Here is a 14,230-nt window from a genome sequence, read left to right as displayed (position 1 = left end):
ACGCGAGGATCATATCACGAACGTGTAGGCTTAAGGTCCCACACCTTTGTGAACAAGGGAACAACATCGCTGCCTTTCCCAGATACTCTACGCGATCACGAGGCACCTCTCGCGAATGCGATGAAGGATTTTTCTGCAACAAAACACCAGAAACCTGCCACTTCTCTAAGTCCAAAGATGACTCGTTGAGCATCCGAAACACACTCGAGCCCCCGGCACCTCGACCAAACAAACCAACCAATCATAAAACACCATACGAACTTAGTCGAGCTCTCAAATCACATCAAAGAACGCTAAAATCACGAATCACCCTCCAATTCAAACTTCAAAATTCTACAACCGATGCCGAAACCTATCAAATCACGTTCGATTGACCTCAAATTTTGCGCACAAGTCATATTCAACATTACGGACCTACTCCAACTTCCAGAATCGGAAAATGACCCCGATATCAAAATTTCCACTACCGGCCCAAAACTCCAAAAATTCGACTTTCGCCATTTCAAGCCTAAATGAGCTACGAACCTCAAAAACAAAATCCGGACACGCTCCTAAATCCAAAATCACCTAACGAAGATAACGGAACCGACGGAATTTCATTCCGGAGTCGTCTTCACATAGTTCCGACTACAGTCCAAATCCTAAGGCTTAAGCTCTCATTTAGAGACTAAGTGTCCCAAAACACTCCAAAACTCAAAATGAATCATCCCGGCAAGTCACAATAGCAGAAATAGATTTGGGGAAAGCAGTTAATAGGGGTTCAGGGCTCTAAATCTCAAAACGACCGACCGGGTCTTTTTCCTATAATCTACCCATAATCTATGCATTTAACTCAAAGTATGTAGAATTAACTTACCTTCAAGTTGCTAGTTGAAATCCCCTCTCAAAATGCTCCAAAATTGTCTAAAAATGGAGAAAATATGGGCTAAAAATGACCGAGCCTCGTTCCCTTTAAACCATTTTTCCCAGCAGCATTTTTGCACCTGCGGAGGGCTAGCCACACCTGCGGCTCCTGCAGAAAAAGCCTCGCAGGTGCGAGTTTCCCTCGCCTGGCCAAGCTTCGCATCTTCGGCCTCAAGACCGCTTCCGCGAGTCCGCTTCTGCGACTTGGGCCTTTGCATCTGCGCCCACTTCCGTTTCTGCGCGCTCCCAGGTGTGCCCAAAATTCGGCTTCTACGACGAGTGGCAGCCTCCCCTGTCTTCACTTCTGCGGCTTGGGACTCGCTTCAGCGAACTCGCACCTGCGGCTGCCTATGTGCAGGTGCGATTGCAGCAAAAGCCTGGTGCAACAGCTGCTCTTCAAAAATCCAACCTTGGTCCGAGCCTCGTCCCGTTAACACCCGATGCCCCGGGGCCCCGCCGAAACATACCAACAAGTTTGAAATCATAAAACGTACTCGCCCGAACCCTTGGAACATGTAAAACAACATCAAAACTAAGAATCACACCTCAAACCAAATTGATTCAACTTAGAATTTTCAAATTCTTCAAACTTACTCCGAACGCGCCGAAACGTACTTAAACTACTCGGAATGACACCAAATTTTGCATGCAAGTCTTAAATCACCATACAGAGCTATTCCTAGGCTCGGAATTCCAAATGGACTTCAATTACATAAAAACTTACTTCAAACCAAATTTAAAGAACCTTAAACCTTTAAATAGTTAATTTTTACTATTAACCGCCAAAACGCTCCAGGGTTGCCCAAAAATCCGATTCGAACATACGCCCAAGTCCAAAATCATCATACAAACCTATTGGAACCGTCAAATCCCGATTCCGAGGTCGTTTTCTAAAAATATTGACCAAAGTCAAACTTCCCTTTTTTAAAGCCAACTAAGGAACCAAGTGCTCCGATTTCAACCCGAACACTTCCAAATCCCGAACCAACCATCCCCGCAAGTCATAAATTAGTAAAAGCACATACGGAGAGTCTTATTTAGGGGAACGAGGTTCTAACAGTCAAAACGACCGGTTGGGTCGTTACATTCTCTCCCCACTTAAATATACGTTCGTCCTCGAACGTGCTAAGAACTACTCTGGAGTTTGCTGAAATTATTGTTTTGCCCCTCGTGCACCTACCCATGCTACCACAACTCAGTTGAGCGCATTAGATCGAGAAAATCTGAAGATCCTCCCTTTATTTAGGCAAATAAGCCTTAGAGCCAAATTCCAACATCCGAAATTCTCTACTAGGCCTGCTTCCAACATACGAACACTGTTTCAATCACTACACGATATACCGCTACATGATTGTATACTATCACTGAATTCACACCATGCACCGCATTATTTAAAGTACACAATAACATCCTTTGATAATAATAGCCAAAATCCCACGAATATGATGCTCACAACACACCTCATGACACATATAAGTCATGTTCCAACTCTTGCAATACTGCCACGACGGAAGAGATGTGTAGAAATTCATAATCAACTGCATAATCAACAAATCATTTAGTCCCTCCTCCTAACATGATCTATTACCTCATTATGAACCAAATAACGATATTTGCTCTTTAACATGCCTCATATAAATCCGTTCGCACTGATCCCAGGTCCAAAAATCTCACCTCACCCAGTACAAGTCGTTCTGGTAATAAGCCACCACAATCACTACCAAAAGTCTCATATGATGCCACCATGTGCCAACAAGACACAAACTCTAATGTGATACATAAGGAAAAACGAACTCTGGAAAGAACTACTCAACCCACGTAGCAATTTAAACAACCGAAAAGGTGTTATGAACCTTCCTCAGAACACGAGAAATAAGACACACAAGAATAGATATGGGGAACTGTACTCAACATCATACTGTTGCGGCGTGCACCCTAATCCACACATGATACCGTTGCGGCATGTAACCCGATCCAAACAACATACCCGTGGAGGCGTGCCACCCGATCCACACATGACAATAAATAGGGAAGTACCCATCAAGCCAAAACGATTATACCTATGAAATACCCGAATGTCAACCACCAGCACGCCAAGTGCACAATACCATCAGATAGCGCCATACGCTACAAAACTCAAGCACGACTAAGGTGCCATAAATGACCTGCATCTTGAGAGCCATCCTACTCATATAACACCGCAAACTATACAGGATCTCAATACGAGTGCGAATAATGAAACTGGCTCATAACCCACATGGAACAATAGAGACTACACGAAAGGGCCGACAACAGAAATAACATCCAAGTCCCGTAGACCCCTCCGAAAACAACGTTATGCTGAAATGAACACATCCAGCTTGATATATAGCTCATATTCACACTTAGATCCATCCACGGACCTCAAGCCGATTCTTATCGTACCGCACTGGGCTAATAACCGTTCAAGGATCCACAATAACCCTTTTCCATGACACAAAAGAACAGTCGTCAAACCCGAAACAAACTTTCACAGTCCACCACCAAATGAACCGAGTGCCCTTCAGGCATAAATTCTCACATTAGCGATAGTATCACAATCTCCATACTTGGTTTTAAATCCTTAATCAATCAAGTGACTACATGTCACACTTAAACAATCTTCCCATGGGATACACTCCCACGACCTTCCGCACCAGGTAACAAGTTTGTACGTCCATACCACCGGCCACACTAATGTTGTAAGGCAAATCAGGAATCCGCGATCAGTACGTAAAGCCTCTTACACATAACTCCAATCTCAGGTGACGCTAAAGACAATGCCAGCTTACTCTAACCATCCGAATCCTTTACTGCTCATCCAAGCTCTTAACATTCTTGTCGACACCAAACTGTAACCTTGATCCTCAACTTCCAATTCCCATGCCGCTCACCGCACCTAACATACCAATACGTGAGAGTGAAAGAATCCCATCATGACTCATGATCCACTAATAAACTAATCACTCCATCACATAACAACCTTTTACTTAACTCATTTCAGGAGAGCCATTGCAACACGTGACTGAATTCCCATAACCGCAGAAAATAAAATCCTCAAGTAGTGGTCTAAACCACCATAACTCTTCCGGCATCCATCTACACATAACATGCCATAATACTCGAATGCCTCCAAATAAAATCAATTACGACAACCATCAAGCCTCGCACGTACCGCCATAAATCACATGTATATCTTAACACGCTGAAGGAGCTGATCATTGCCACCATCATGCCAATTCAACCATTGTTAACCGATCCGACTGCTTCTAATTTTACCCTAAACTTTCCTTAGAAATAAAAATAGCTCCATTCCAATTATACCGAACTCAATCCATACTCGCCCCAAGTGACCCCATTTCATGAGACCACGTTGTCTCCAAAACCCACGAACCATCTCATACCCTCCTTATGCGCATATTCGCATCTTCAACTGGTACACTTATTCTGAAAATCCCTCTATGCATCCGAAGTTATTTTCTTCCATTCCTCCAATGCTACACTATAACCCGAAGATAACGTACAATACTCCAAGCCCCTTTCATAATCTGTTGCAAAAGCTCGATACCTAACAATAATACGAACTCGAAATCCTTAGGCACCGCACTTAAATTTTCGAATCCACTAAGACCGTTGTTGAGAGTCACCCACTCTGACTTGGTCTCGACTATAATCACACTCCAAGGCCCTGCTAGCACATGGACACCTTCTCAAAGAAGCTTTCGGCTGACTCACTTTCCTTGTACATTACATCTACACGAAGCATAAATTCTGAGTCTTCCCAAAGCCTGAACATGAAATGATAAGGCCAATTACATCACACATTCATCAACTCATTTGCTCAAATTACCACTGATGTTTTCTTTTCTTAGTCGTAATAACCCACCAATATGCTGATAACCAGAAACCTCACAAGCAGATAACCATGTAATCCAATCGTAGGCGGTGGGGCTCTCCCACTTAGCTTGGAGCTACCATTGCATAACTATGGAACCCACCAAGACTCTTTATCCCCCATTGACATGATCTCGCATAATCGACCCGGCAATATTTTTTTTTGAAATCTCCCTGTTAATCAATTTACGAACACTCTAAATCACTAGCCACATTTATATATTCGACCTCTTATCGGATAGCCAATAACATTCTTCGTAGAGGCTTCGTCAACACCATGCAACCGCTAATCTTCTCACAGAAGATAACTCACCTGTGGAAATTACGTGCCGACATCTTCCACAGCGCTGCACCGAGTACAATTACTACGAAATCAATAAACCACCTTGAGCCTGTGCTCATTCACCAGTTATACAAGTCCGTTCACTCCCCGTTGACATTACTAAAATTGGGACAATACATCCCAACCCGAAGTCATGTTGCATTCCTCTTCATATCAAGCAAAATCATTTCTGTTGCATCCAATCTTTCCCCATTATAATAGCCAACATCCCAAATTAAGTTTGTAGACCTAGTCACTGACCACCATGAATCCCAAATCACTCCAACTTTCCTTAGGATGTGTAGTTATCCTATCACATAATCCATATGCTACCTTGCCACTGTCCCACTTTGGTCAAATCCTCTCCTTTAAGAAACTACTCGACTTCTGTTTCTCACACTTGGCCTTCCAGAAATTTAACTGTCACGACCCAACTGGAGGGTCATGACTAGCACCCGGGCCATACTTGCCGAGCACCAACGTACATTTTATCTAACCTTCCTTATTATCTTTAAGGGCCGACAAGATCAATATAAATGGTAGACATGGATCATGAACATCCAACAATGAAAGATAATGTCATGAACATACATAACATGGGACGACAAGACTGTCAAGAAACTATATATAAGGTACGAGCTACCATGAGTCGACACCTGTCTATGAGCCTCTAAAAGAACATAAGTGCTACAACATTGCCGGAACAGGGCCCCGACATACCCATAAGGTCTATAACAAAAATGCATACCAAGACCACGGCAAGTCCGGAGAAAGGATCTTGCCAATAACGCTGAACCGGATAGCCTACTGTGGTGGGGGAGCTACGTCTACCTGTCTATCAGGACCTGCAGCACGACATGCAGCGTCCACAAATAAAAAGGACGTCAGTACGAATAAAGTACTGAGTATGTAAGGCAGAATAGCATAAGTAAGAACAATAATGTAAACAGTGATAGGGAATATACAACCTGTGACATCTGGGTACCTCTGAGGGCTACTGACATGAAATACATGATACATACATATATATATACATAAACGTTTAAAACATATGCCTTTGTGGGCATCATCATCATCATATCATACCCGGCCATAATAGGCTCGGTAAAACGTACCCGGCCATCATAGGGCTCGGTAGAATCGTACCCGGCCACGTGGAGCTCGGTAAAACCCAACTGATCAGTGGTTGCACAATAGGTGCCATACCCGGCCGACTATAGCGCGGCTCGGTAGAGTAAAATAGATACATATATATGATGCATGCTGGACTCATTGGAATCACATTTTGAACCTTTCGGAGTGACATAAGGTCGGTATCCTTCGTACACGTTATTAGGATTAACTCTCCATCAAGAAACTTATAAGAATCAGGAACTACCAACAACATTGATAATATAAGAATAAGAGAAGTAACATCAATACCAATCGTTTCATAAGAAGGGCAGCAATGTAAGTACTGCTAGCTTCTAAGAGTAGAGTATCTTTGGGAGCTCGTTCATTACATTATGTACAATTGGAGTCGTGCAAAAGAATGAAGGGGATATCCTCACATACCTTGTATATACTGCCCAACCTCAAGCTATGCAAATATCACGACTCCTTAGTCTACAATAAGACAAATGACACTATTATTATCGTTTAAGCGTCGTAACTATTATGTATCGACCACAACCTATTTTACGATGAAACGGACAGCACCTCCCCTATTTATATGACTTCCCACAAGTCAATACAATCACCAAACAGCCCAAACAACATCATTAATAATCATATTGAGCCTCCAAAATAGTCCACCAACCAACAACATTACTACCAAGCTTTTCGATATATATTTCACAAGTTCTAGCTTCAACGACTTAGCTGCAACTTGGATAATCTTAAATATATATAGAGTAAGAGGTTCCTCACCTTTAAACAGAAAGAACAACTCCAATTTGACCTTAATTTTCCACGAAATATCCCTTCAATTCTGCCACAAGAACAAGGAAGCGAAACTAGCAATTAATTCGGGTTTTTCGGCACTAGAATTACTTTAGAAGACTTGAAATCACCTAGGGTTGATATTAAAAACTTGAAGGTGTATTTACAGGACATAAAACACTTAAAACAACCTCCCACACGAGCTGGAACAACACAAAAATCAGCAACAACAAGAAGAACAAGAAACTTACTAGCGCCACGGGATTCCCGACATTTGATTTGTGTTGTTTGCCCTTTGTTTGGGTCTTGGATCATGAGAGAACCTTGAGAGAATGTTTTTAGGGTTATAAGGTCTGAATATACTGAAAAATAATGACTTAAAACGGGGTTGAGTTATCTTATATATGTCCAAATGTCTTAAACCGCCTTTGTGGGCCCCATAGAGAGCAGCTTGGCGCACTCTCGCGAAAATGCGAATATCTCTCTATTCCGAGATCGTATCAACGAACGGTTTAATGCGTTGGAAACTAGACTCATAGATCTTCAATTTGATAGGTAGATCACCCCATAATTCCAAGCACATTGGGAGAAAAATGCAGTAACATTTGACCTAAAGTTTAAGTAAAATTATAAACCTAAGTTGCGACAACTTTTATCAACTTTTGTTTCATAACTCGCTTGACTTCAAGACTTATGATGCGGATATTATATGATTCAAATACATTAAAACAAGACCTCTTGGGACAGTTAATCACCTCTAGTGTTACCCGAAAATACGGGTTACAACATCCTTGATTCGTTTAACTTCTAATATTTGTTAACCACTCTTATACACCCTTGTATCGTTTAAGACCAATAGGATTAACTTATTATCATCTCAAAGATAATCTCTTCTTGGATTTACGTCGACTACCTTACGGCGTGATCTATGATATGCGAATTTGGGTTGTAACATCCTCTCCCCCTTAGGAACATTCGTCCTCGAATGTAAGGGTTTATGGGGTGTCTAACTCATCGTGGATTCCGACGGAGATTTCCGGCTGAGTTTCCCCCATAAAATGGACACTAGCCAAACTTGCAAGCAGTTAAACCCAACCTATGGCCTTACAAGACTATACAAAGCATTATGGATATGTACATTATCTGCATATCACCATTTTGTATTAAAAAAAGAGTATTCACAAGCTATTGCTTATCTCATAGAGCCGTTTCACCTTATAATGCGTCCTTCTTTCCCCCGGCATCCTCGTTATCTTCACTCTGGAATAGGTAAGGGTATTTAGACTTCATCTCCTCTTCTGCTTCCCATGTCATTTCTTCTATATTCTTGTTCCTCTATAATACTTTCACGGAAGCTACATCCTTTGTTCTCAGCTTGCGGACTTGTCGATCTAATATAGCCACTGGCACTTCATCATATGATAGATCCTTTGTAACTTGTACATCTTTGATAGGGATGACCCGAGAAGGGTCTCCAATACATTTCCTCAACATAGATACATGGAATACCGGGTGGACAAATTCCAATTCAGATGGCAATTCTAACTCGTAAGCAACCTGTCCAATTCGTCGAAGAATTTTGTACGGCCCAATATACCGCGGACTCAACTTACCCTTCTTCCCAAAACGCATAACACCCTTCATCGGCGAGATCTTCAGGAAAACCCAATCACCAACCTCAAATTCCAGATCACGACGTCGGACGTCAGAATAAGACTTTTGCCTACTTTGTTCCATCCTCAGTCGCTCTTGTATCACTTTCACCTTCTCAATGGCTTGGTGAATCAAATCTGGCCCATATAATTCTGTCTCACCGACTTCGAACCATCCAACTGGTGATCTACATCTCCTCCCGTACAGTGCCTCATACGGGGCCATTTTAATACTGGAATGATAGCTATTATTGTAGGCAAATTCTATAAGTGCCAGATGGTCATCCCAATTCCCCTTGAAATCTAGAACACATGCTCGTAGCATATCTTCAAGCATCTGGATGGTACGTTCAGCCTGTCCGTCAGTCTGCGGATGGAATGCAGTGCTGAGATTTACTTGTATGCCTAAACCTTTTTGAAAAGACCTCCAAAAGTTAGACGTAAATTGAGCTCCTCGGTCTGATATAATAGATACCGGCACACCATGAAGCCTAACAATCTCCTTGATATACAACTTCGCATAATCTTCAGCCGTGTAAGTTGTCTTAACTGGTAGAAAATGGGCAGATTTTGTAAGTCGATCAACTATCACCCAGATGGAGTCAAACTTATGATAAGAGCGAGGTAATCCAATAATGAAGTCCATATTAATCACCTCCCATTTCCAGGTCGGAATCTCTATATTCTGAATCAATCCACTAGGTTTCTGATGCTCGATCTTTACTTGTTGACAATTAGGACACTGGGCTACAAATTCTGCAATAGACTTCTTCATGTTATCCCACCAATATTGCTCCTTAACGTCATGATACATCTTTGTCGAGCCAGGATGGATAGAATATCGGGACTGGTGAATCTCAATCATAATCTTCTCTCGCAACCCTGCCACACTAGGTACACATAATCGGCCCTGGTATCTCAGTGTCCCATCTCCTCCGATCTTGAAAGCTGTAATCTTACACTGCTGAATTCCCTCTCTCAATCTTACTAAGGTAGGATCTTCATATTGCCGTGCTTTTACCTCGGCTACCAAAGATGATTCTGCTGTATTCTGTACAGTAACACCTCCGTCATCAGAGTCCAACAATCTGATTCTCATATTGGCCAGCAGGTGAAGCTCTTTGGTCAACCCTTGTCTACCTGCCTCAATATGTATTAAGCTTCCCATTCACTTACGGCTGAGAGCGTCTGCCACAACATTGGCTTTACCAGGATGGTGCAATATCTCGATGTCGTAGTCTTTCAGTAATTCAAGACACCTACGCTGCCTCAAATTCAACTCCTTCTGCTTGAAGATGTATTGTAAACTCTTGTGATCTGTGTAGATGTCAACATGGACGCCGTATAAGTAGTGCCGCCATATCTTCAAAGCATATATTACTGCAGCCAATTCCAAATCATGAGTCGGGTAATTCTTTTCATGCTTCTTCAATTGTCTTGATGCATAAGCAATCACCTTCCCACGTTGCATCAATGCGCACCCCAAACCTATACCTGAGGCATCACAATATACCACATAACCTTCTGTTCCTTCTGGGAGAGTGAGCATTGGCGCGGATGTCAATCGATTCTTTAGCTCCTGAAAACTATGTTCACAAGCATCAGACCACTGGAACTTAGTTTTCTGTGTTAACTTAGTCAATGGTGCTGATATAGAGGAAAACCCTTCTACAAACCGCCTATAATATCCTGCTAGCCCCAGGAAGCTGCGGACTTCTGACGGTGTTGTAGGTCTCGGCCAATTCTTCACTGCATCGATCTTCTGAGTGTCGACCTTAATACCCTCATCAGATATCACATGGCCAAGGAATGCTACTGAGTTCAGCAAGAATTCACATTTAGAGAGCTTAGCATATAACTTATGATCCTGAAGGGTCTGGGCATAAGCCTGAATACGGGAAATATCCATGCCCTCTACCAAGGAGGCTGTTGTGCACTCATTTATCAGATGTGGTCACCCTATCACTCATCTCGGCCACCATATGGGGAGTATACCTTGATAAAGAATCAAACTATATACTATACTCTCATGCACTCATATTACCCTGTCGAAGGTTCAAGAACTTATCAGCTCTAGCTCATCGTATCTCAGCTGGTAAGTAGTGATGAAGAAAGGCCTCAGAAAATTCCTTCCACACGGCTGGAGGAGCGTTCGGACCCCTAGATCTCTCCCAACTATCATACCATAAAATCGCTAAATCCCATAACCGATAAGAAGCCAACTCTACTGCCTCTGTATCACTAGCATGCATAACACGCAATGTACAATGAACCTGATCAATAAATGTTTGCGGGTCCTCCTTGGGGCTTGATCCGGTAAACACTGGAGGGTCTAGATTAATAAAATCATGAACTCCTGCACTAACCGGTTTATCAGCAGCACCGGTATTCTGCCTCTGAGCCTGAGCAGCTACTAAGCTACTCAACAACTGCACTGCACTGCGCATATCGTGGTCTGTAGTGCCAGACGGAGGAACTGGATGTACTGGGTGCCTCCTAATATCCTCGGGAGGAGACAGAGAGGTATGAGATGGCATCTCACTCTGAGCCTCACTTTGGCCTGCTCTGGCTGGAGGCACCTGAATGTTACCCTCTCCCACAGCTGTATCAAGCCGTTTACTAATCACTTGCTTCCTAGTCAAAGGCATCGCTAAAAGAAAACAAGGTAAATATTAGATATGAACACTTACTACTCAACTCTACGCACGATCTAGATTCAGGAAGAAGGTAACAACCCTAGATGTCACGTAGCCTCCTGATTATAAATGTGGCGCGCTACACATCCATAATCAAAACTCTACTAGACACGGCTCATAGACAACCCCTAGGACAGACTTGCTCTGATACCAAGTTTGTCACGACCCAACTGGAGGGTCATGACTAGCACCCGGGCCATACTTGCCGAGCACCAACGTACATTTTATCTAACCTTCCTTATTATCTTTAAGGGCCGACAAGATCAATATAAATGGTAGACATGGATCATGAACATCCAACAATGAAAGATAAAGTCATGAACATACATAACATGGGACGACAAGACTGTCAAGAAACTATATATAAGGTACGAGCTACCATGAGTCGACACCTGTCTATGAGCCTCTAAAAGAACATAAGTGCTACAACATTGCCGGAACAGGGCCCCGACATACCCATAAGGTCTATAACAAAAATTCATACCAAGACCACGGCAAGTCCGGAGAAAGGATCTTGCCAATAACGCTGAACCGGATAGCCTACTGTGGTGGGGGAGCTACGTCTACCTGTCTATCAGGACCTGCAGCACGACATGCAGCGTCCATAAATAAAAAGGACGTCAGTACGAATAAAGTACTGAGTATGTAAGGCAGAATAGCATAAGTAAGAACAATAATGTAAACAGTGATAGGGAATATACAACCTGTGACATCTGGGTACCTCTGAGGGCTACTGACATGAAATACATGATACATACATATATATATACATAAACGTTTAAAACATATGCCTTTGTGGGCATCATCATCATCATATCATACCCGGCCATAATAGGCTCGGTAAAACGTACCCGACCATCATAGGGCTCGGTAGAATCGTACCCGGCCACGTGGAGCTCGGTAAAACCCAACTGATCAGTGGTTGCACAATAGGTGCCATACCCGGCCGACTATAGCGCGGCTCGGTAGAGTAAAATAGATACATATATATGATGCATGCTGGACTCATTGGAATCACATTTTGAACCTTTCGGAGTGACGTAAGGTCGGTATCCTTCGTACACGTTATTAGGATTAACTCTCCATCAAGAAACTTATAAGAATCAGGAACTACCAACAACATTGATAATATAAGAATAAGAGAAGTAACATCAATACCAATCGTTTCATAAGAAGGGCAGCAATGTAAGTACTGCTAGCTTCTAAGAGTAGAGTATCTTTGGGAGCTCGTTCATTACATTATGTACAATTGGAGTCGTGCAAAAGAATGAAGGGGATATCCTCACATACCTTGTATATACTGCCCAACCTCAAGCTATGCAAATATCACGACTCCTTAGTCTACAATAAGACAAATGACACTATTATTATCGTTTAAGCGTCGTAACTATTATGTATCGACCACAACCTATTTTACGATGAAACGGACAGCACCTCCCCTATTTATATGACTTCCCACAAGTCAATACAATCACCAAACAGCCCAAACAACATCATTAATAATCATATTGAGCCTCCAAAATAGTCCACCAACCAACAACATTACTACCAAGCTTTTCGATATATATTTCACAAGTTCTAGCTTCAACGACTTAGCTGCAACTTGGATAATCTTAAATATATATAGAGTAAGAGGTTCCTCACCTTTAAACAGAAAGAACAACTCCAATTTGACCTTAATTTTCCACGAAATATCCCTTCAATTCTGCCACAAGAACAAGGAAGCGAAACTAGCAATTAATTCGGGTTTTTCGGCACTAGAATTACTTTAGAAGACTTGAAATCACCTAGGGTTGATATTAAAAACTTGAAGGTGTATTTACAGGACATAAAACACTTAAAACAACCTCCCACACGAGCTGGAACAACACAAAAATCAGCAACAACAAGAAGAACAAGAAACTTACTAGCGCCACGGGATTCCCGACATTTGATTTGTGTTGTTTGCCCTTTGTTTGGGTCTTGGATCATGAGAGAACCTTGAGAGAATATTTTTAGGGTTATAAGGTCTGAATATACTGAAAAATAATGACTTAAAACGGGGTTGAGTTATCTTATATATGTCCAAATGTCTTAAACCGCCTTTGTGGGCCCCATAGAGAGCAGCTTGGCGCACTCTCGCGAAAATGCGAATATCTCTCTATTCCGAGATCGTATCAACGAACGGTTTAATGCGTTGGAAACTAGACTCATAGATCTTCAATTTGATAGGTAGATCACCCCATAATTCCAAGCACATTGGGAGAAAAATGCAGTAACATTTGACCTAAAGTTTAAGTAAAATTATAAACCTAAGTTGCGACAACTTTTATCAACTTTTGTTTCATAACTCGCTTGACTTCAAGACTTATGATGCGGATATTATATGATTCAAATACATTAAAACAAGACCTCTTGGGACAGTTAATCACCTCTAGTGTTACCCGAAAATACGGGTTACAACATCCTTGATTCGTTTAACTTCTAATATTTGTTAACCACTCTTATACACCCTTGTATCGTTTAAGACCAATAGGATTAACTTATTATCATCTCAAAGATAATCTCTTCTTGGATTTACGTCGACTACCTTACGGCGTGATCTATGATATGCGAATTTGGGTTGTAACATTAACCACCACAAGACACCTCTCACATGCCCTTCCTTATACTTCGCTGCCTAGTTGTTGCCTTAAATCAAAATCCATCTCTGTAGCACCTGAACCAACAGATTGCCGCAAACTCTAAACCTCCTCAGAGATCATCTTCCTTGAGTTATCAATATTAGGATCACCGATTCGATTCTGAACCATAGCACACTGTGACCTCTGACAACCGCTTCCCCG

Source organism: Nicotiana tabacum, chromosome 17 (genome assembly GCF_000715075.1).
Source record: "Nicotiana tabacum cultivar K326 chromosome 17, ASM71507v2, whole genome shotgun sequence".
In the NCBI taxonomy this organism is placed as follows: domain Eukaryota; kingdom Viridiplantae; phylum Streptophyta; class Magnoliopsida; order Solanales; family Solanaceae; genus Nicotiana; species Nicotiana tabacum.
The sequence above is the reverse complement of the archived record's forward strand: the minus strand, read 5'-3'. Positions refer to the sequence as shown.